The sequence below is a fragment of the Chenopodium album genome, chromosome 24 (assembly GCF_948465745.1).
Source record: "Chenopodium album chromosome 24, dcCheAlbu1.1, whole genome shotgun sequence".
Taxonomy (NCBI): Eukaryota; Viridiplantae; Streptophyta; class Magnoliopsida; order Caryophyllales; family Amaranthaceae; genus Chenopodium; species Chenopodium album.
Window position 1 is genome coordinate 15845504 of NC_137857.1, and position 23604 is coordinate 15869107.

General features: G+C 38.1%; 1 non-coding gene across 1 annotated transcript; it reads left to right on the forward strand.

Annotated features, from left to right (window-relative positions):
- The first annotated feature begins 20136 nt into the window (after positions 1-20136).
- Positions 20137-20242, forward strand: LOC145612908 (small nucleolar RNA R71). The gene has a single exon (XR_014106811.1). It is a non-coding gene; the product is annotated as a small nucleolar RNA R71 (small nucleolar RNA).
- Positions 20243-23604: the final 3362 nt, after the last annotated feature.

Below are 23604 nucleotides of genomic sequence, written 5' to 3' on the forward strand. Positions count from 1 at the left end.
TTTAGTTTGGTCCATGATAAGGGTCCAATAATTGTGTAGTTTGATAGGGCTCGAAAAGACCTTTCCAACGATATATTATAAGCCCAATTCCGATGAATAATATAATGAGGAAATTATGGCCAAAATACTAAACTGGGCCCAAACCGAATTTTACCTACGACTCAATGATCATGTGGAGGGTCCAAATGTTTAATCCCATTCCTAAACTAATTAGGATAAATTAGAAACTTCTATAAGTTTATAAAAGATCTTAATTATCCTTTTTGAAAATATAAGATTAAAGAATTTGAAATTGAATAAAAACTTTCTTTTTTAAAAAAATTTCTTTTTTTAATTCCTAATTCTATTCGAATTTAAAGATGTTCAAAGATAGTCAGATATTATTTTTGTGCCTCGTATTTTTTTATCCAAATCTCATTTTTTTGGATAGATATTGAAATTATATTTCCAATGATATATCAAAATATTAATTGCGAGCCATAGCGACAAAGATATAAAATAAATTCGAAACTCTATCCAAAAACTAATACCATCCCACTATTTCGACCATATTGTTTTATGTACACAAGATTTTTATATGATTTTATTGGGTTAGAAAGTAGACTTCAAGGGCTTTCCAACGACATATTATATGACTTATTTGGATTTCTAGGTCAAAAGAAATGATAAAAACAAAATCCGCAAAAAATTGTCCCTGCGCCAAATGACAGACCCTGTCTCGTGTGACAACTCTGCGATAGAACCAATTATATTCCGATTCAAATTCTATCTATTATCTATCGATTTCCGGACAATTTTTCTATAATAGAGGTCATATCTCCCCGTTTTCAATCATCAACAAGCTTGATCACCAACAATCATCTCTCTTCTCTCTCTAAGCTAAATCTTATTCTCTCCCTATTCTTTTTCTAAGCCTAACCCTTTTCAAAATACACCATTCCACATTCACAAGTTCTAGACACACCTATCCAAGCTCGAAGTTGCCTTTGCCCTCGACGTGAAAGGTTGCTAATTTCTGAGGGTTTGGTCCTAAATCCTATTTCAATTCTTTGATTAGATTTATTATTTAATGTTTTATTGAAGTTTACTAACGCGTGTATTTTATTTTTCGAAAGAGGTACGAGACATCAAAGTAAGTAATTATCTTACTTCCCGTTATTTTAGAAAGCATGCTTAGATTTTATCAATTCCTAGTATCATGTTAGGATATTTTTATTGATTTCTAATATAATGCTTAGGGTGCTTCCTATGCTTTCTAATATCATGTTAGTATCACGTTACGCCTAAAGCTTTGATCTTTATAATTTAATGCCATGCTAGGGTTTGTTATTAATAATGTTAGTATCATGCCTAGGGTCTTGCCAATATTATTAAACTTTATTGTTAAGATGATGATTGTTGGGTTTATGATTAATATTATGTTGGTTAATATATATTATTGTTATTGCTTGATCACGCCTTTTCTGCAGGTTTAAAGGGAATTTGTACTTGAAATCACGCCTAATAAGATAATTAATAATTTGGTTTAGGCTTATATGATTTTAATTCAAGTGATCGCCAATAATAGATTTATTTGTGCATTAATATTCAACTAAAATATATTAAACAGGTTTAGGGTTAATCTAAGGATTGTATTTTAGTCAGAAAGCGCACATAAATATGAGAAGAATAAAGAAGAGGCCTATTTTTAGGGCGGGTTCAATCTCTTTTAGGTTGGATTCGTACCTTCATCCCTGAATATCCAGTCATGGTTCCAGACCACGATGGAGTTAGCGATCTCGAGGATCGTGAAGGGGTGTAACCTTCACCCTGTGAACGATTTACAAGTTCCTAAAACTTGTTGGCGACTCTTTTTCTCTCGTTTCCTCCCCTTTGGACGCCACCATGCTTAAGTGTATGATCACAGTGGGGTTCAAGTTTGGGATGCTTGAAATGTTCCCTACAGTTTTTGGCGACTCCACTGGGGAGGATTTCTATTTTAATTCTTAAATTTATTTTGGCAATAATTTAGAATGAGCGGATGAGAGTCGAAAAGTTCAAAGTATTTCATGTATGAATTTTGATTATTATTGTGGCACAAGCATAAAAAGTTCTGCATTGGAAATACCATCCGTAATGCATCAAAAACATAGGATATTTACACGTAGAAAATTTGGGAAATATCTTTCACGATTAGAATTGAAAAAACGCTGCGAAAAACTGGAAAATTCTAAGAACAGAAAGCTGCTGAGGCATGTAGGAACTGGTGTTGAGAAAATAGTGCCCATCGAAGTGCGATGGCTCTGTCGCCATGCGACAACAATGTTGTTTGGGGACAGGGTCGTCTCCTCACGATGGTCGCTGTTGTCTCACGTTAAGTTCTTCCAATACTGAGCCAGAAATCCACCTTCTTGCTTTAACCAGTTCTAGTACTGTTTGCTCGATTTTACTTCCTAATTGAGTTTTCCCCTCTTTTCTGAACCCATATGTGTTCTACATATGTTTATAGCCCTATGGGAATTCACGCTCCATCTACCCAATCGAACAATCATGGTAATGACGTTTATTACATCCGAGTTTGTAAATTCACCAAACTGTGGAAGCAAGTTTAACTTGCGGGGTCCCATCCATACGCGCCAACCCTTCCAAGGGTAAGGCTTCCACGCGATGCATCCGGACTCATAACCTTGGACCCTCTTTGACTAACCCTTATCCTTGAACTTTAGAGAACAAGAGCCATGGTTAGGTTGCAAACTCATTGCATCATTTTGTGACTACTTAACTATTTGGGCATCTCTTACTTGTGCATACTTACTATATGACTAAGCTAACTGTTTGTGTTGACTTGTGTTAATAAGTAATGTTTTAAACCAACTAACTAATGACTAATTTAATTATTTAATTAAAAGAAGAGAGACCATTTATTTAAGAGAAATTAGTATGCCAACCGCCCCATCCCCCTTTCTTGTCTCGTTCCCCCTGTCTTTCTCCATCTTCATTGCCATCTATTCCAGCTTCCACCACCAGCCCATCTTCAACAATTATCGTTGCACTATTTCTTTAATCTACAATAATGGTGGTTAGGGTTTTTGGGTGTGTTTATTTCAAATCAATTAAACTCACCATAAAAATCACTTGTTCATCGTAATTTATAGTAGAATCTCAAATTTTGGGGAAAGTCAATAAAATTGGAAGAAGAAATGAAGGTGTTGATGCGCAAAAGATGAAAAGAATTGCAACAGCTTCATATGATTATGAGAGAGACCCCAGATGTGCTGTCCAGCATTCTCACTCATGACTATCAAAATGGCTTCGCGTTCGGATGTTGTTGATCATTTCAAGCGCAAATTCTACCAGTGTTACATCGTATATACTTATACCCTTTTCAATTTTAATCAAATTATTCTATTTTCATGTTTTTGATTCTTTATACTATATTTAATTTTCAATTAGATTAGTTTTTAGTTTGTGGGTATCATAAAATCTGATGCTGGGTTATGGGTTTGTCTTATTTAAAGGGTATTGTTTCGTGAATTGGGTTTTGGTTGGTGTGGGGTTTTCATATCTTGATAATTTTATGATTCAAGTTTGTGCCTTTGTTTGGATTTGAAAGATAGATTGCTTTTATGTTCGGTAACTTGACTTTAGTTTCTTGGTAATCTCTAATTTTTCATTGTTTAGTTGAATGACAAATATTACTCTATAGAATATAGCTAGTCACAGTCAAATTGATGTCATGGGTTCATCTAGAAGGTTAATGATGACTAGTTTTAGTTTGCTATATTACCCCAGTTAGATCGATATACCCGAAACTTTAGTGGGAACATTGAGTTATTTTCCCTTAGGTTCTTGATCAATCAATTGGTGAAAGGTTCGTTTTGGCTAGCTATGAATTGCAAATCTTGGAATTTGAATTTCATGGCAGGTTAACACAAAGTCAGATCAATCAATTGGCTCTATTGACGAATTGATGTATTTGAAAGATTATTTCTCTTTTGATATCTGTTGGGGATTCATGATTGAAATCCTTGTTCATCTACGAAGTATTTCTAAATTCTGATTTTATTTCAATTGTGTTGTTTCAGAGTTGTACATTCGGGTTTCATTATGCCTACTCTTCAGACTCACGGAATTTGGCAGAGGCGATTATGAAGGAGCGATGTAGGTTTAAGTGGGTTTTGTATAATGGTATTTTGTTTTGAATAGTTGTATAATAGTATTTTACAAGAATATTAATTGTAATATTTGTGAGTATGTTTGTATTTCGTTGTAAATGTATCAAGTAGAGGAATTGTATGTTTTTGTAAAATATTTGTATAAGAATACTGATTTTATTGATTGTATTTTTTGTTTAATTGATATTATATACGTTATACGTAGTATATTAATATACAAATAATTTTTTTATAGTAAACAAAAAAGAAAGAGACCATTTATTTGAAATAGATGGTGTTAGTTTTGAAAAACTAAGATCATCTATTTGAAATAGGTGGTCTTAGATTTGTAAAAACTGAGACCATCTATTTGAAATAGGTGGTCTGAAAACTGAGACTATCTATTCTACATAAGTGGTCTCTCTTTTTTAAACATGAGACCACTTTTGATGAAATGGTCTATTAGGCCAAAGAGACCTGTGAGCTAGAGACCACCCCTAAGGTTTTGGCTAATTTTGTTGTAGTGCAGAGTTGAAGTGCTCAGAAGAGGAGAACACTGGCCAATTCAGACATAAGATGCATTATCATACGTCTAAAATTGCGAAAAATGTCAAAAGTATGCCCCAGTCATAAACTAGCTAGCAAACGCCCTGACTCTAATTCTTAGCCCGATTTTATTTCCTCTATGGGGAATGGACATATTAGGACCCTTCACCACTAGGTCAGCGGGCAGGAAGTATCTCATAGTGGCAGTGGACTACTTCATCAAGTGGATCGAAGCTGAGACCACCAAGTACATAAAAGCGGTCCAAGTTAGAACATTCATAAGGAAGAACATCATAACAAGGTGCCGCAGTGCATAGTCTTAGATCATGGGTGCCAATTTGAGTGTGACACCATCAATGATTACTTGGAGGAAATGGGCAACAAATATGCAAGTGCCTCAGTCAACCACCCGCAGAGCACGCAATGGCCAAGCAGAGGCGGCGAACAAGCTGATCCTAACAACCTTGCAAAGGAAGCTGTAAGAGCATAAAGGCCTCTAGGCTAACCTAATCTTAGAGGTATTATGGGCAAATAGAACAACCGAGAAAAAGTCTACAAGAAAAAACCCTTTCACCCTGGCTTACGGGGCAGATGCAGTAGTTTTAGTGGAAGTGCAAAACCCAGCCTGAGGATCCAGCACTACGAGCAACAAGGGAATGAGAAGCGCATGCTGGAGGAACTGGACTTTCTGCCAGAGATAAGGCTAAAAGAAGCTCTCATGCTAGCAGCTAGAGCTAGCAAAAAGTCGTGTCGTGTCGTGTTCGTGTTTGGTCTCGTGTCAATTTCGTGTTGTTCATAAAATCTATCAAAAACTATGTAGAATGCAAGATAAATGCATAATTTGACCACTTTATCTAAACGGGTCGTGTTCGGGTTGATTTCGTGTCGTGTCGTGTCGACTTCGTGTTTTCTCTCAGTAACTTCGTGTTCGTGTCGTGCCGGTTTCGGTCGTGTTGTCGTGTCGTGTCAAAGATTGCCAGCTCTACTAGCAGCCTAGAAAAGTAGAATCTCTAATTCTTTCAATAAGAGAGTCAAGCACCGAGAGTTGCTACCCGAAGACCTGGTCCTCAGAAGGACAGCAAAAGTGGGGAGAGGAAACTAGCACGAAAAGCTGTCAGCCAACTAGGAAGGCCCTTTCATCATTCATGAGCAAGTGGGGCCAGGCGCTTTCCTCCTCGCAAATCAAGAAGGTCAGGTCTTAAGGAACAGTTCCAATGCTGATGTGTTAAAGAAATACTTTCTTTAAAAAAGCAAGTAGCTAAGTAGAAATTGGAAAACTTTGCTTTAATTATGCAAGAACTCTGTTTGGTCCATATCATGTTAATTAAGGCATTCAAGCCATTTAAATTAAATGAAATACAAGCATGTACGTGATGAGTATATTACATAAACTTGTTTAAATATGTTATGCTTTAGTATCACACACTAACATGTAGAAAAGGCCATACAAGTGTTAAAAGCAGAAAGTACCATAAGATGGTACAGCAGAACAACATTACGCAGAGGAGAACACCTTTCCCTAAAAACCAACTTACCTGCTTAAAGTAAAACAGAGCGCCACGTCAGGGACGCTTGAGGGGGAGGCTTGACACGTTCAACTTGGGCAGGGAAGAATGAACGAAATGCAAAAAGATGAGCTGAGCGGGCAGCACTAAGGAGATGGACAAATGATAAGCCCTTACAAAGATAAGTAAAAGGCATATAAAACAATAAGTTGCAGCAAAACAAGTTGAACGACACAAATAAGTCGCAGCAAAACAAGCTGAACGACATAAGTTGGAGCTAAACGAGCTAAACGACATAAACATAAGCAACTCACAGCAAAACAAGCTGAATGACATAAAAGCGAGCAGTAAAAAAGCTTAATGACATAAATAAGTCACAGCATGACGGGCTGAATGATACCAAGACAGGCTAACACTAAACAAGCAAAATGATATGCAAGCAAATCTCTACAAAAACTAAGTAGAATGCACAATGCATAAGCCTCCTGCGTGAATAAAATAGAAGGCATAAAACTCAACAAAGTTCATACTAAGAGGCCAAAAAATGAGAAGGCCCTCTACATCAATGTCAAGAAGCAAAGTCAGAAAACGTCTCGAACGAGAACAACGGGGGGCCCAACCTACGAGGCTTCGCCTAGCATGACGAAGGGTTTGCTGAGCTGAGGTTTAGGTACTACTACACCATGGCCCAGTAACACCTCCAAACAAGTACACAAATTGCGAGACAAGCAATAGATGATATAACGAAGAAATTATCAAATACACACACTAGCAAGCTGAACCTCTGCCCACTAGGACAGATTAAACATTCAGCGGGATGCCTGGTAAGTGCTTCGCTTAAGTTTGTCCTTTGGACGGATGCGTTTAGAGATGAGTGACCCAATAGGGGCCACATATGTTTCGACTTCAACATCGTTATAAGTATCATGGTCTGAATACACCTCTTCATCAACCGGATGCCGGTTGGAATCTGGAGGCGGTATTGGTTCTTGTGAAACCATCTTTGAAGTACACTCCCCATAGGTGGCGCCAAATGTTTTGGGGTTTTTTTTGTGTCCATTGGGAGAGTTACAACTCGTAGTCTGATCCCAAGCTGCATGTACTTGCAAAACAATGGAAGCTCTGGATGTTCGGAGTTCTGCCTCTGACGGTCAAATTAGTACGTGATCAAGGAACACATGGGTTGTCCGATTCTTCAAACATCTTCCCTTCGCCTGTGACGATTTCCAGCTTATCGCCTTTGTGATTGGTCCATTTGAAAGATTTCTTCGATCCATGCTCCAAGGTTTCATTAGAAGGGGTGATCAATGAAGTTGGGTCAAAAGCTTCATCTTGGATGGCATTTTGATTGGTCATTGCAGCGACATGATTTTGCTCTAGTCCAAATAGCAAGTTGAATGCTTGCCTATCATAGCACCCTGGAGTTGGGTACTTTGATTTAACGATACTAAAATCGTCATCCAAGAAGTAGCAATCATGAAAAATATTTCAAATCCAGGCTTCTTAATTCTTTCCAAAACCAATGGTTCCGGAAAGTCATAGCATGGGTAGTCTTCTCCCTCCCTAATAAATTGTCCAATAAGGGTTTGTTGGTAGGATGGGAGTAAAGTGACTATCCCCTTATTGTTGTCATCTCTACGTGCTTTTCTTTTCGCATCGTGAGACTTCAATTCTTCCTTGGTTGGTTTGTATCCCAATCCAAAGGAGAAGCTTTTCTTTGGAATAGGAAATAAGAAATATTTCTTCATTCCTATTCCCAAAGGCATCCCAGGAAAGTAACTACTCTTGAGTAAGATGTTATTTACAATCCGGGTGGAATATGGATCAAGCTTGAAAGGTTCTTCCAAGTCTTCTTCCATTTCTATCGTGCAGATTGGCTCTGCGACAAATCCCCACATGTCCTCTTCATCATTATCATGGTTTATTTCTAGGAGTGATTGATCGTTTATTGCTATTTTTAGTGGAGAAGCATGTATATTCATAGGAAGCCTTTGATAGTTTAACCTAATCATTTGATGAAGTGAGGATGGTATTGCACCAAGCTCATGTATCCAAGGACGTCCAAGTAGAAGGTTGAATGTAGGTTTTATGTCTATAACATGGAATTCAACCATCTTTTGTATTGGGCCTGTGGTAATTAGTAGCTTAACAGTTCCACAAACCGATCTTATTGAGTTGTCATAGGCCCTAATGCTTTGTGTTGTTGATTGAAAATCTTTTTCTAGATTAAGGCCTAAGTATTTTGCAGTTCGCAATGGGCATACGTTTACAGCTGACCCATTGTCTACCAAAGTTAGAGGGATGTTGTATCCCTTGCACCCCACAGTTATGTACTTCCTCCGTTTTCTTTTACTTGCAACACACCTTTTAGGCACGCAGTTTTAGGAGATGATTAGTGAGGATAAACGAGCAATTTTATCAATATAATTTTTACACGAAGATTAGATTAGGGTTAAGTATCACTTGTAAAAATTATAATGAATAATTTATCCGTTTACATTGCATAAACCCGACCTCAAAATACGTGCCACAAGGCTGTGTTGCAAGTAAATAGAAACGGAGGAAGTATAATGCATTGTTGTGGGTAGTGTCTTTTGAAGGCAAATCATCATTAGTGAAAATGATTGATTTGTCAGATTTTTCGCTAGTAAGCAAGCTAACGAGATCTTTAGGGGTTATGTCTGTGCTTACAGACAAAGCCGTTAGAGCATTCATAAGGGAATTCCTATGTTCTTTAGAAGTACTCAGGAGTTCCCAAATGCTAACATTCGCCTTGGATTGTGTAGGGAATATTTCAAGCATTATGATCCCAAGCTTGAACCCCACTGTGATCATACACTTAAGTATGGTGGCGTTCCAAAGGGAAAGAAAAGAGAGCAAAAGAGTCGCCAACAAGTTTTAGGAACTTGTAAACCCAAAAACGATCCAAAGGACCGCCAACTCCATAAGGTCTTGAACCAAATAGGGTTCGGGGATGAGGGTACGAATCCAATCTACAAAAGAAAGGACCCGCCCTATAAAATAGGCCTCTGCTTTGTTCTGTTCGTATTCATGTGCACTTTCTGACTAACATACAAACATTAGGTTAATCCTAACCTGTTTATCTAAGTTGGTTGAATATTAATGCACAAATAATTCTATTATTGGCGATCACTTGAATTAAAATCACATTAGCCTAAACAAAATTATTAATTATCTTATTAAGCGTGATTTCAAGTACAAATTCCCTTTAAATAATCATAAAAGGCGTGATCAAACAATAACAATAATATAAATATCAAGCAACATAATAATAATAATCAATAATAATAATCATAATCATGTTAAGGTATAATAAAGCTTATAAATAATAGCAAGATCCTAGGCATGATACTAACAAGATTAATAACAAACCCTAGCATGTCACTAAGCAATTCAATAACGATCAAAGCTTTAAACCTAACATGGTACTAACATGATATTGGAAATAATAAGAGGCACCACCCTAAACAAGATTCTAGAAAGCAATGAATAATATCCTAACATGATACTAGGAATTAAAATAATATAAGCATGCTCTCTACAAGAATAGAGCAATAAGATTACATACTTTGATGCCTCGTACCTCTTTCTAATAACAAAATACACAAGTTAGTAAACTTCAAGGAAAATAATAAAATTAAAGAATTAAATTAAATAATTGAAAGAAAGAGTTAAAAAGTTTAGACTGGATTTGGGACCAAACCCTCAGAAAAGTATAAACCTTTCACGTCTAGGGCGAAGGCAACTTCGAACTTGGCTTGGTGTTTCAAGATCTTGTGTATGCGGTATTGTGTTTAATAAAAAAGCTAGTTTAGAAAAAGAGAGAGAAAGAAAGCATATATTGCTCAAGAGAGAATAGAGAGAATTAGGTAATTGTGAATGAGAGTTGATTGTAGATGAATAAAAACAGAGTTTTGGGACCCTATTTATAAGGAAATAATCCGGAAAAGTATGGAATTTGATAAGGAATAAAACTACACGCTGTCGCCAGAAATTCACTCTGTCGCAGTGCGACAGTGTTTGTCGCAAGGCGACAGACTTGTCGTTTGGCGACAATCTGACTTAGACGCGCTTTTCCACGCGGAATCCGATCTTTAATATACTTGATCTACGGAATCCGTACATAAGATAAAAACGTGTTTTCAAAGATACTAATAATAATAATGATAAAATAATAATATTTTATTCCAAATAAAAGTCCATCTTAAAATAAATAATTATTAAATCTAATAATTTTAGAATTAAAAGGAACCTTCTAGAAACTTCTAGAAAGTTATAATTAATCCTAATAATTTTAGGAATAATAATTAACATTAGGCCCTCCTCAAGATCATTAGGCCGTATGTAAATAATTAACCGGGCCCAGTTTAGTATTTTGGCCATAACTCCCTCAATATTCATCGAAATTGGGCTTATAATATATCGTTGGAAATGTCTCTTCGAGCCCCATCCAACTACACTATTATTGGACCTTAATTATGGACTAAACTAAACTGGTTCGGCTATTTTTAAATAAATAGAGTTATTTTCGAAAACAGAGAGAAGAGAATTTTAAATAAAACTAAACCGCAACACTTGACTTTTCCACACTTTCACCTCATTCGATTATGGTTCGACGTGAAAGGCATTCATCACTGGATTTGGTTTTGGGGAGACACAAATGGGTGTCTACAGAAGCCCCAAAGTTGTTTGACCAATGGATCTTCCACCTCAAGAGGAGGTGATATTGTATTTTGTACTTGACCTTGATTTTGCGTGGTCGAAGATCCATTTGGTGGTGGTGCTTGGTAAACTCGACCAGAACGAGTTAAATGATCTATCTCGTTTGGGTTGGTTGTAGGACTTATGAACCAACTTTCTTCTAAAGGCTTTGAGCGTGCCTCCATTTCAAGATGTTCCATGAGTTGAGCTTGATGCCACTGTTCATCCAAGGAGGGATTTGATAAGTCTTGTGACTTCCCCAAGAAATGATCCCAATCAAGCGCTCCACTTGTTTCATTTTGTAAACAAGATGGAGGTGGGACGGCGGGATACTTAGAGACGTATAACTCTTGAAAGTCGTCGTCCCATAGCCCACATACTTCATTAGTTGCCTCTATGAGTATTGTGGGTAGAGGTTCCCCTATAGGTGTGATATAGTTCAATGGATTGAACGTATCGCTTTTTTTATGGTCCTCATCGATGTGAAACACCCCCAAGGGGGATTATTGTTTGGTTTAGGCGTGGGAATTCTCCCATCGTCAACCAAATCCAGTATTTTATGTTTCAAGACAAAGCAACGTTCAGTGTCGTGCCCATTGCCTCTATGATAAGCACAATAAGCATTACCATCCCAATTAGGAAATCTTCTTTCTGATGGAGTGGGTGGTGTTGGTCCTGTTGGTGCAAATAAGCCTTTTTCATTTAACTTTTCTAACAATTCTTTATAGCTTACATGAAATGGAGTAAATTTTTTTTCTTTTGTCCATCTTTTCCTAGGATTATTATATTGATTTGTGTTATGGTATTGCGTGGAGGTCACAAATACGTCAATAAAGGATGATGAGCCATCATTCCCCTTCTTGTAGTTATTTTTAGGTTGATGATGATGAGGCTTATTTGCTTTTTCTTTAGCAAGATCATCTTCAATCCTAGTAGCCACAGAATAGACCTTTTGGAAAGTGTCTAAACCAAGGTAACGTAGATAATTGTTGTACTTTTCATGACAGTTGTCAATAAACTTTTGTACTAGCTCGATTTCAGGCGGCCTTTGGGCAAGGTGGGCCGCCTTTTCTCGCCATCTACCATAGAAATCAAGGAAACCTTCATCGTCGCCTTGCTTAAGCATTTCGATTTCACGTAGAGTGGACTTGAACTCTACGTCACTCTCATATTCGGTAATGAAAGCCGAAACTATATCTTCCCATGTTGCTTTGAATTTTGGGTCTAGCCCATAATACCACTCTCTTGCGGCTAGGTCTAGAGATAAAGGGAAAGTCAAAGCGTAAAGCTTATGAACAACTCCCTTTAATGCCATGGTGCCAGTAAAACACATTAAATGATTTTTTGGATTATTGGTCACCTTGAATATTGGCAAGTCTGTAGCTACGAACTTTTCCGGTAAAGCAAGTCCTGCGGGAGGAGCAAACTTTTCTGCGTCAAAGTATTTGTTCCCCATTGTAAAACGAAGAACTAGCTTCTCTAACGACTTTTCTTTGATGGATAATTGTTCCATCTTTTCTTGTAAGGCTAAAGCTTCAGCATTTTTCTTACTAGCCTTTTCGATTTTCTAAATTCTTTTTTCCTCAGCTTCTTGAGCCTTTTCTTCTCTCAAACGAAGAATCTCCTCTTGAAGTTCTTGAATGGTAGACATCATTATTGGACTAGTACTAGTTGTCGAAGAAGAATGGTTTGAAGGGTTTGATCTTTAGGTGGCAAACGTAGAAGGCGAGCGCCCGGGAGTCTTCTTTCCAGGATTGGAAACCGGCCCTAAATAAGTACGAAAGGATAAGTAAACCAATATGCTTGCTTAGAGGGGGAAGAAGGAAAAGAAAGAAAAAAGGAAATGACGCAAGATATATTCGAATGGATAACATCGCCCTTCACAATTCTTGAATAAAGATATCGTTTTAATGAATCAACTTGTTTATTGCAAAACCAAAACTGATTTGTACAGTGGGCACACGCAAGTAATAGAGTTGCGCGCGGATGTCGTGCGCAACTAATTTTCTTGTGCTGGGTACTGAGTTGCGCGCGCCACCTGCTCGTATGACTTTTTTTTTTATTATTCGAGCGTTTTTTTTATATTCCCCTCCTTTTTTTTTACATCATTCTTTTTTGTTTTTTTTTTATGTTACCCGTTGAATATGACTCTAAATTACGAAGAGACGATTTCGTAATTGGGAACCTAGCTAGACCAAGCTAAAAAAAAGAAAGAAATCTATCCTAACACGTTGCATATAGTCACGTAATCACATAAGCATGCCACAAGTTGTAATTCACATATTGCCATTCTAAGGTCGAAAAAGTCTTGGGTGTCCAAGGTACCATATCTTAAGATGCGACGCACAAATCAACCACTCAACGAGTTGACTCATGACATCGCTCTCCCAAAATTTTGTTGGTGATATGGGTGGGATGATTGTTATTGATTTTGGGATTGAAGCTTGGTGTTGGCAACCCCTAGTCAATGAGCCAATCCCCAAGGTTTAAGTGTGCTATACTTATGCATGATGCAATGTTGCTTGTTTGGCTTTTACTCTTATGCAAAAGGAAGATATTATGCATTCAAGTCTCGCTCTCTAACTAGAGATTATCCAAGTTAGCTCTAGTTACAATCCATAGGTAACTTGGTGTTGGATACCTTGGACATAACTACGAACTAATCATGTAACCTCTAAGTCCCCAGTGGAGCCGCCACTGTAAGGAGGGTGTTCCCATCGTAGGGGATCCTTCTCCTTAGATGCCCATGGCCCTTTCAAGCCTAGGACTTTACACTTGTTAGGGTGTATTAGGATTTGAATTCCTGACTGTTTGAGAGACCTTGAATTAAAGATGATTCTATCATATACGCTTTTTTATAAGAAACAAGTTGGAGTCGCCAATGAGTTTTAGGAAAATCATAAACCTCGTTCATGCCTTTCTCCCAAGTAGAGTTCAAGGGATATTTAGCATGAATCATAAGTTTACCAATGCCCAAAATGGTCTAGAAACCAGAAATGAGTTCGGGAGCGAGGGTACTAAGATAACGTTCCCCTTCAGAGGGTAATCGTGATCCTAGCCCTAGTGCGGCCTCTACTAGCACTTCCTTTGCACAATTTCATTGCCAAATAATATATGCAACGTGATACCTAAAACTATGTTAATTGATATTATTTACACACATTAATTCACGTAGGAATTACATCGCAAGGTCGTTATTCTTATTTAATCAAATTTATGAAAAGAACAATAAAATAAACAATATTCGCCTTGACTTAGGTGATCAAACAACAATTATTTTATTCAATTCTAATCTTGATTAACGAAAGAATACTATGTGAAATTAATTAATTTATTATTTTAAGGTGATCAAACAATACTAATTAATCAATCTATACTAATATATTAAAAGGCGTTCCTAAAAAGTCTCTACGCCACGTAGACCCCCTCACTACGCCACGTCACTCACTCAACTCCTTATTACGCCACATCATCCACTCAATTCCTTAATGTGCCACATCATCTGCACTACCAAAAATACTTCATGTGGCCTCAACTATATTAAAATAAAATATATGGATGAAAAGGTTCGAACCCTTGACCTCTTTGAAGAAATGTTATTGTTTAACCATCTAGGCAAATTGTTGGTTATGCTTTAATGTTTCACACTAAATAGTATTATACCATAAAAGTATTGAATATACATACTACATACACACTATTAAATGCTCTTAAAAATTAGCACTTGCACAACTACAAAAGTAGTATCCCGGGACAACGCCCGGGCTACTCACTAGTTAAAGTTCTTTTAAACAGTGAAAATAATGGTGATTTAACTAAGTGCTCGGGAATTTACCACTTCTCTTTGCTAGATCTCCGTTTAGAACACTTATGACTCCGTCTTGTTGGGGAACCCCCACCGTAGTAACAAAATATCGAAATGGGTGAGTGTTTAGGACAAGAGGGTTTGGATGCACAAGTTCACAAGTATTCTGCCAGGATTTAGCTTAATTTTCTGTGTATTGAAGCCTTGGATTAGGGTCGTCTTATTAATAGGGAATGATTAGGTTTAGGGTTTAGAGTATTCTGCCGCGGCAGGTGTCGCACACAATTGGGTAGGTTGCGCGCGGCAGTCGAGCGCAAGTGAATAAGTTGCGCGCGGCATACGCACGCATCTATTGGTCTTGCGTGCACCTCTATGGTAAGATTCGATTTTCCAATATTTTAATATTCTTTATCTTTTGCGAGCGCATCTCCAAAAGTTGCGCGGGATGCCGCGCGCAACTGAATAAGTTGCACGCGACTGCTGAGCGCGACTTTGTGAGATGCGCTGGACATTTTTCGCAGCAGCTTTTATTTTAACCTAGACGCTCCTAAATCCGTCATTATTGGGTTTTAAGCACAGGCTTAAACCTAATCATGATTGGGTTTAGTTGATTGGACCTTGTGTTGGCCTTGTTCTTTTATTTGGGCTAGTCTTTTGTGTTTTGTGGCTTAACCAATTATCCATAAGCATTCTTCACTTCGATCCAACACGAAGATGGTTTTATTTATCGTCATTGCACTTCCTGTTGGGACAGGAGGCCAAAAGTAGATGTCTACACAAGCCAACGTTGTTCACCCGCACTTGCCAAATCAAAATTTATCTTCTTAATAGCCCAATGAGTACGATGCTCAAGATGGCAAGACTTCCCATAAACCAAGCGGTAAGGAGTGGTGCCAATAGGAGTTTTAAAGGCCGTTCTATATGCCCACAACGCATCATCAAGCTTATCCGACCAGTCCTTCCTATTTCTTGCAAACGTCTTCTCAAGAATCAACTTGATTTGACGATTAGACACCTCAACTTGTCCACTAGTTTGAGGATGGTAAGGAAGCCCAAAACGTTGATTCACTCCATGCTTCTTCAACATCTTTCGGAAGGCACTATGCACAAAATGAGATCCATTATCACTTATAACCGCCTTGGGAATGCCAAACCTTGGGAATATTATCTTCTTGAACAACTTTATTACCACCCTATGATCATTTGTTAGGGAAGCAAGGTTCAACCCATTTTGATACAAAGTTAACGGCAACGAGAATGTATTGATTCCCATATGAGGAAGGAAAAGGACCCACGATATCTATTCCCCAAGCATTAAAACCTCCAACTCTAGGATGGGTTGTTGGGGCATCTCATTTCTCCTTGAAATGTTCCCGGTCCTTTGGCACCGGTCACAACTCTTGACAAATTCCCAAGTATTCTTGAAGAGATTTGGCCACCACAATCTGCATTGAAGCACCTTGCAAGCCGTTTTAGAAACACCCATATGGCCACCACTAGGATCCGAGTGGCACATCTTCAACACACTAGGTATTTTCTCATTTGGCACAAATCGACGCAACAAACCATCAATACCTCTCTTATACAAAATTGGCTCATCCTACACATACTGCCTAGCCTCTCTCTTGAGCTTTTTTCTTCTATTCTTGGTACAAGAAGGAGGAAACTCCTCACAAGCAAGGTAATTAACCAAATCGGCAAACCATGGGAGCTCCTTCACATTTATAGCATACAAAGAATCATCCAACATTCTATCTTCAATAGGAGACCCATCATCTTGGACTTGGAAATCCTCAAGTCTAGATAAATGATACGCAACCACATTTTCCGCTCCTTTCTTGTCTCTAATTTCAAGGTCAAAATTTTGGAGCTCAAGAACCCAACGAATTAGCCTTGGCTTAGATTCCTTTTTCCCAAAGAGATATTTGAAGGCGGCATGATCGGTGAACACAATTGTCTTGGACCCCAACAAATAGCAACTAAATTTTTCGAAGGAATGAACAATTGCCAAGAACTCTTTTTTCGTCGTTGTATAGTTCCTTTGAGCAACATTAAGAGTCTTTGACATGTAATAAATGACATGGATCTTCTTTTCAACCCTTTAACCCAACACACCCCCAATAGCCGTATCACTAGCATCACACATTAACTCAAAAGGCAAATCCCACCTAGGGGCTTGGACAATGGGAGTGGAAGTCAAAGCTTTCTTCAATTTGTTGAATGCCTTCAAACACTTGTCATCAAACACAAATTCAACATCATTTTGGAGAAGATCATTGAGAGCCTTAGCAATGAAGGAAAAATCTTTGATAAACCTTCTATAGAACCCGGCATGTCCCAAGAACGATCTTACTCCTTTCACATTAACTAGAGGTGGCAACTTCTCAATCACCTCAATTTTTGCCTTGTCAACCTCTATGCCTTTGTGAGAAATCTTGTGTCCTAGAACTATGCCCTCTTCAACCATAAAGTGACACTTCTCTTAATTCAACACTAGATTCACTTTCTCACACCTTGCCAAACATTTCTCAAGATTCTTGAGGCATGCCTCAAACGAAACCCCTTATACGAAAAAGTCATCCATAAACACCTCCATTTCCTCCTCCAACATGTCTCCTAACATACTCATCATACACCTTTGGAAAGTCGCGGGGGCATTATAAAGGCCAAATGGCATTCTCCTATAAGCAAAGGTTCCATAGGGGCATGTAAATGTTGTCTTTTCTTAATCATCCGGATGGATTGGTATTTGGAAAAACACCAAATAGCCATCAAGGAAACAATAGAACTTGTGTCTCGTTAGTCTCTCAAGCATTTGATCAATGAATGGAAGGGGAAAGTGATCCTTCTTGATGGATATGTTATGACATCTATAGTCTATACACATCCGCCAACCGGTGACCGTTCTCGTCGGAATGAGCTCACCTTTTTCATTCTTGACGACGGTCATACCCCCCTTCTTAGGAATGACATGAACGGGAGAGACCCACGTAGAGCTTGAGATGGAGAATATAATTCCCGTATCTAATAGCTTGGTAATCTCTTTCTTCACTACCTCTTCCATTTGGGGATGTATTTTTCATTGTCGTTAAATAGAGGGAAGGGTGCCTTCCTCAAGCGTTATATAGTCTGTACATAAAGCGAGGCTTATACCCTTGAGATCATCAATGGTATAGCCTAAAGCACCTTGGTGCTTTCTCAATACACCACATAACACTTGAGCTTTGCTTTTACTCAAGGATGCACTAATAATTACAGGATAAGTAGAATTTGGGCCTAAGAATTCATACCTAAGGTGTGATGGTAGAGGTTTGAGCTCTACCATAGGCACACCTTTACCTTCTTTGGTTGAGGCCACTTGCATTGGCTTGAAATTCCCATGAAAATTTGTTCATCACCTTCTTTGCTAGGAGCACTTATCTTTTGTTTGTTCGACAAAACTCACTCAAGAGGATCATGAGATGTGAGCAAGTGCTCATGCATGAAGTGCACAATATTATCTAAGACTTCGACCTTCATACAATTTTCAAAAGAAGAAGAGGGATATTTCATTCCTTCATTTAAATCAAATTCAACTACCACTTCTCCTACCTTAAGTGTAATCTTAGCACTCTTGACATCAATCATAGCCCCCGATTTAGCAAGGAATGGTCTACCTAAGATGATAGGGATAGTAGCATCCTCATCCATCTCTAGCACTACAAAATCTAACGGAAAAACGAATTTCCCTACCCTCAAGGGAACATCTTCTACCTTACCCTTTGGGATATTAATTGACCTATCGCCTAATTGTAAGGTGGTCTTGGAAGGCAAAAGTTCCCCTATCTCTAGTCTTTGATAAACCGAATATGGCATAACGCTAACACTAGCTCCTAAGTCACATAAGGCATTATCAATTTGCATCTTATTAATAGCACAAGGGATAGAGAAACTTTCGGGATCCTTCAACTTAGGTGGCATCTTATTCATTATGATTGCACTACAATTTTCGGTTAAGCTAACTGTTTCCGCCACATCACATGTCCTCTTTCCACTCAAGATTTCCTTAAGGAACTTAGCATAGTTTGGCATTTGTTCTACCACATCGGTGAAAGGAAGAGTAAGATGAAGTTGTTTAAGCATCTCTATGAATTTCCCAAATTGCTCATCCAATTTGTGCCTATTAAACTTTTGGGGATAAGGGATCTTGGGCTTTTAAACTTCTTTCTCTTTCTCTTTCACTCTCTCAACTTGTTCCTCATCAACTTTCTCAATTAAAGGACTCTCATCTCCCTCAATCTCAATCGGGCTCTTGCTAGGACTCTCACTAGCATCACTCTTCTTAGACACTCCACTCTCAAGGACCCTACCACTCCTAGTAACAATCACATTCATAGGGTTCTTAGAATCTAAGCTTGATGAAGTCAAAGAACAGGAATTCGTAAATTCCTTAAACTCACTAGCCAATTGAGAAATTTGGTTCCCTAACTCCTTATTATAAGTCAACATGTCACTAAATTTCTCATTACTTAGGTACATGTAGGTTTCTAACAATTTGGCTTGCTTCTCAATAACATCTTCCAAGAAACTCCTAGAAGAAAATGGTTGATCATAGAAATTATCACTTTGGCCTTGAGTATTCGGAATTAATCTAAGTGGGGTACCTCTTTGAACATTAGTTTGAAAATTTCCCCTACTTTGATTATTCCAATTACCCCTAGCTTAGTTTTAGCCATGTTGTTGATTATGGTTACCATAACCTTGGTTATGATCCCCATATCCTCGGTCATGACTTTGACCATTATAACCATGGTTGTTATAGCTACCACAAATCCGTTGGACTCCATGATTTCTACACCACGATTTTGGTTATAATTATCATAGTTCCCTTGGTTGTGATATTTCCTATTTCCAACATTTCTTTGAACATCAAATCTAGGTTCAAGATTATGATTATCAACATAATTCACATGCTCATTTTCAATCCCATTATACTCATCACAAGGAACATTGGGGCAAATAAAAGCATCATGATCATTCATTCCACATAAATCACAAAACCAACATTCCCTAATCATGCAACAAGAAGAAGGAATAGTGTTAGGGTAAGAAGGTGTACCTCTCCCCTTTTTGGGAGGGAAGAATCGAAGCTTGTGAAGGAGAACTCTCAAGCTTAGCCTTGATTAATACAACTTCTTTCCCTTAATCCGATATTATAGTGGACAAATTATTGATTGCATTGAGTTGTTCGACCGAGCAACCTTTTCTTATTGACTCTTTCTCCCCCTCTTGCCAATTCACATAATGTCTCATCACATCATCTATTGCGTCCACCACTTCTTCTTCCGTTTTGTTCATGATCGGGCCTCCGGCTCTGGCATCAAGACTCGATCTCCCTTGAGGACTCAAACCACCATAAAAAATTTGAATAATTTGATAGGTAGGAATTCCGTGATGAGAGCATTCTCTTTGGTACTCTTTGTACCTCTCCCATGCTTCATAGAGGCTCTCATTATACCTTTGTTTGAAACTTTGGATCAAAGTTCTAGCTTCCGCCGTTTTCTTTTACAGGTAAAAATGAGGCAAGAATTCCTTGGTAACTTCATCCCATGTCCTTAGAGGATTCGTCTTGACCTCTTTGTCTAACCATCCCAAGGCTCGCCCTATAAGAGAAAAGGGGAATAATTTGAGCCTTATGTACTCCTGTACAACCCCAGCAACCTTAATCGTGTTGTAGTATTTCGCAAATTCCTTAAAGTGGTTGAGAGGACTTTCATTTGATGCACCACTATATTGTCTCCTCTCGATCAAGGTGATCATTGCCGGCTTGATTTCAAAATCACTATCCGGAATCAATGATGGAGCAATCCCGCTCTCATACTTGTAAGCGCCCGGAGCGCCCAACTCCTTTAATGCCACTCTTTGAGCTTCTCCCATGTTCACTTGCACACACAATCTCAAACGAAATTATTAGCAGCACGGCTACAAATGTAGCCTAAAAGAAAGAAAATCTTTTTGTATTTTTGAATAAGGTGAAATAGACTCAACAACAATAGAAAACCACAACGTCATTCCCCGGCAACGGCGCCATTTTGAAAAGGTTCAACGCTAGGTCGTTGAGATCTAACCTTTCCCTAGGCCAAACAAAATTTACAGTCACTCAACACACCCTTATACAAGTATAGGAGTAAGTCGAGGGTCGAAACACTAAGGAATGGAGGGCGGTCTCTATTGCTAATGTCAAGCTATTTCGAAATGGTAATATAGAGGGGTGTGAATGCTAAAACGACTAAAAAAAACTAGGTTGAAACAAATATATCAAGTACTAGGGTTTGGGATCCACATATACTTGTAACGGATTCAACTAATTGGGAAAGGAATTGACTAAGTCGAGTGATGCGAAATAAAATCAATCATGCAATTAAAAGAGTGTGTCAAGCTAATCTCTTAGAGGTCAAACTAGCTTCAACTACGAGAGACTCTAGCTAGGAACGTCGCAAAACAACTCAATCGACAAATGCAAGCCACGAATCAATTGTCCATATCAATGTGAACCTACAATGCAATCTAGTTGAGTAACTAGGTTGATCACTCCTAAATCAAACACACACATGCACATAATCAATCAACCAATTTAATCACAACATCAACTCCATCAATGTCCCCCAATTAGCATCAATCCATAACTTATATATGCTTCACTATCACCCTAGCAAGTAAACTACTCACAATCCATCAAGAAAATCAAAGCTAAACCTACCAACAAATTCATCATCATCAATTAAATCAAACTAAGTCAATCAAACAATCGATAAACTTGAGCAATCAAAAACAATTGAAATCAAAACTAAATATTCAATTAAAGTAAAGGAAATTCTTACAAACTTGATTAAAATCAAAGGAAATGTAGCTACCTTCAATTATCAACCATCAATCTTCAAGTTTATCTCTCTAAAAATCTAAGAACTAGAGTTTCTCTCTCTAAGAAAATCAAACCTAAATCTAATTTTAATTCATTCTCTCTCTAAAAAATTAAAGGAAAAACTATAAATAGAAAAACTAACAAAAGAAGTTAGTTAGATCGTCCAAAAGAAACCCACACGGCCGTGGTCGCACCCAGATAGGCACGCATGTGCCAGGAGGAGGCGCGACCGCGCCACCAGGCTGCGCGGCCGCGCCATTGTCCCGCTCGCCCGCACTTGGGAACAGGTCTCTTCCTCATGCACTCCACTTGATGATGCTGATGAACATTGAAGGTGGCAGTCTTCAAATAGCCCCCACGGTGGGTTCAACACCTAAAATGATTCCCCCACCAGTTGCAAGCACGGACTAGAAGATTTGGCATTTGAAATCCTTCACTCTTGAGCATCAAATGGTAGGCTCGAGGCATCTCTAATGTTGTAAATCTTGGGAAGGAGACTCGGGAATCCATGGATATCGATCATAACTTGAAAAAAATGAACAAAAACAAGCAAATAAAAATGAAAATGGCAAAATAGACTAAGAAATTCACGAAAATAGAAAATCAACTAAGTGAATAGCAAACTAAAGAAATAAAGGGTAAAACTAAAGGAGACTAAAGAGAATTGCTATAAAATAGTATGAAAATCACCCTAAAAAGGAACCAATGAGTGCCATAAATGACACTCATCAAATCTAGTGCAACAATAAAAGTTAGCTACTCTTTAATTAATCACACACATGCACATAATCAATCAACCAATTTAATCACATCATCAACTCCATCAATTTCCCCCATTTAGCATCAATCCATTACTCATATATGCTTCACCATCACCCTAGCAAGTAAACTACTCACAATCCATGGAAATCAAGATCAAAACAAAGCTAAACAACAAATTCATCATCATCATATTAATCAAACTAAAATCAATCACAAATCAATCAAACTTGAACAATCAACAAAGCAATTGAAATCAAAAGCTAACGATTGCATTAAAGTAAAAGAAACCCTTACAAACTTGCTTTAAATCAATAGAATAATGCTTAGAATCATCAATCTTTAATCATTAACCATGTATTTCTCTCTCTAAACACCTTGTTTCTCTCTCTAAAAACCTTTCTAATAATGTCTAATCTAATCTCTAGAATGATTCTCTAATAATTCTCTCTCTAAAAATAGAAGGATAAACTATATATAGGAAAACTACAAAAGAAAGTTAATTAGATCGTCCAATAAAAACCCGTACAGGCGCGGTCACGACCAAAGGGAAACACGGCCGCGGAGAAATGGGTATAAGACAGAGACCCTGGCATGGGCGCGCTCGCTCCACCAGGTTGCGCGGCCGCACCAATGTCGTGCGCGCCCGTGCCTGGGAGCAGGGCAGCTTCCTTCACTCTCGACTTTGCTCTTCCTCGTGCGCTCCACTTGATAATGTTAATGAACACTGAAGGTGGAAGCCTTCAAGGAGCTCCCACGGTGGGTTCAATACCAAAAATGGTGCCCCCACCGCTTGCATGCACGAGCTAGAAGACTTGACACTTGAACTCCTTCACTCTTGAGCTTGAAATGGTGGGCACAAGGCATCTCTAATGATGTAAAACTTGGGAAGGAGGCTCGGGAATCCATTGATAACGATCATAACCTAAAAAATGAACAGAAACAAGCAAATAAAAGGGAAAATAATAAAATAAACCAAGAAATGCACAAAAATAGAAAACTAACTAAGAAAAGTGCAAATTAAAACTAATAAGGGTAAAACTGAAGGAAAACTAAAGAAAAGTGCTTTAAAATAGCATGAACTTCACCCTAAAGAGAACCAAATGAGTGCCATAAATGTCACTCATCAAATTCCCCCAAGCTAAACTTTTGCTCGTCCTCGAGCAAAACCAACCAAGCAAGAATAAGGATGAAATACTTATTCGAAAAGAAAATGAAAGACATAAGACGGGA